Genomic DNA, 2,131 nt, shown 5'->3' with positions numbered 1-2,131 from the left:
CGAGTTTAAGGTTTTCATTTTTGGTGAGTTGTGAGAGTTGAGAAAACAGCTTTTTGAATTTTCATTGATCTTTTGAGTTGGTTGAGTCATTGACGGAGCACCTTTACTTGACTTGTGACATTTGCTTGAGGGATGATTTCTGGTTAGGAATAATTTTTTGAATTTGAGCCATGTGTTGTAGATAGTTATCATTTTTCTTTTGCATATTATCAAAAAAAAAAAAATTTTGAGAGAGCAAGAGCATCATTTATCATCAATGTTTACGTAGTTTGGTTGCACTGACGTATTGTGCTGCATAGTAGCCAATCAAAAGAATGCCTTACTACATCAGCTTCATCAAATGTATGTTGTCTCTTGCCTTGAAAAAAAAAAATAAAGTTTGTGTATATTTGTCTGTATTTTCGGATCTTTGTTTGTTTATGAGATCTTCCTCTTGGCTAGAATGAAATCCTGAAAGTTTGTTTACAGTTTAAGTGATGAATTGTTCTAGATATTTGATTTTCCTATCATTTGATCAATGTTTGTTTATTAGCTTGTCCTTAAATTGCCTTCTCTCACTTAAGCGTTAATTGTGACATTTCCAACTCCATGAGCGTAATCCCTTTGCATTAAAATATTTTCAACCCCCGTGAGGTAAATGAAGTTGAGACTTTACTTTGGTGATTTTTTTTTTATGCTATTTGTGTTATGGACTGTGGTAAGAAGGATACGGTTTGGTACACACACACACGACTTTAGAGTTATAACTGAAGTAGTTTTGGTAGCATTTTCTGATGACTTACTAATGTTTTGTTTGATTGCTTAGGTGATTTTGCAGGTTTTGATTTGAATTTTCAGCTTGACATGATTTTTCTTTCGCTTGAATTGCTAGGGACTAGCAATAAGCTGGTTGGGGGTTGTGATAAGTGCACAAATTTACACTTTTAATGTTCATAATTGTCAAATTATTTTATCAAATTTGTGATTTTAATTTCAAATATTCCTAAATTTAGAGGATTTAAATTTAATTGGATTTATTTTATTTTCAGGTTTTTGAAAAAAACAAATGGATTTGGGCTAGTTTACCAAGCAAAAGTTGAGCCCATCAGCCCATCGTCCAGCCAAGCCGAGCCAAGCCGAGAAGCCGCAAGCCCATCCCAACCGCCACGTGTCGTCTTCTGCCGCGCCGTAGGTCCGTGGGACCTAGTTGTCCCCGCACATACGTGCGCTTGGCGCGCACGAACCCTTCTCCCGTGCGAGTCTCCTCCACGCGCGCATCACCTGGATCTCCCTTCCTCTCCGCGTGGGTCCCGCGTGCAGCAGCCCTCCAATCACACCACGCCACGTGGTCCCGTGCCCAGTTCCTTCCCCACGCCAGCAAGCGCACTTGGCGCGCATGATCTCTCTCTCCCGCGTGACTTCCTCTCCCACGCGCGTCAAGCCTTCCTCTGCATGGGCCCAGCCAGTACAGCACTTCTCCCGCGTGCGAATCCACTTGCAACACGTGGCCCACCTCTTTAGCCACGTTTATGATGGTTTTTCTCCCCGTTTAAGCCTTGTGATGGTTTTTTCTTAGCATTTTAAAAAACTCTATAAATAGGGCCATTGTCAAGGTGATTAGGGGTTAATTTTTAGGAGTCTAAATTCTCACACATTTTCTATTATTTTCTTGTTCTTATTCTCATACTTTCTTTTTAGAATTTTATGGGAATTATGTGCAAGCTAGGCTAGAGTATTTAGGTGAGGCTAGAGATGATCCTATATGTGTAGTGAACTTATTTGGATTTTGATTCTCCAATGGTTTGTAAGTTTTATACATTTGAGTAAATAATTTTCTTTTATCATATTTCTTTTTCTTATCAATATATTTTATTGTTAACTTTCATATAAATCTAGTCAAGCTCTTTTTATGTGATTGTTGCATTATATTATATATTGATAGGTGTTGTTTTATGAGTAGTCTTTTACTGCAATATTGCCAACGGTATATTGTCGCTCTTAGATTTCTCATAAGATAATTTTTCCTAATTCTAAACGTTAGAATTTTATTTACTCGAATACATTTTTAATTCATATGTTCTTCAAATATTTATTTTCCGATTGATTGTTTGGGATGTGAAACTTTCAATTGAGTCAATTTATGAATCAAAAT

Source organism: Morus notabilis, unplaced genomic scaffold (assembly GCF_000414095.1).
Source record: "Morus notabilis unplaced genomic scaffold, ASM41409v2 Scaffold3084, whole genome shotgun sequence".
In the NCBI taxonomy this organism is placed as follows: domain Eukaryota; kingdom Viridiplantae; phylum Streptophyta; class Magnoliopsida; order Rosales; family Moraceae; genus Morus; species Morus notabilis.
This window is presented reverse-complemented; position numbering follows the sequence as displayed.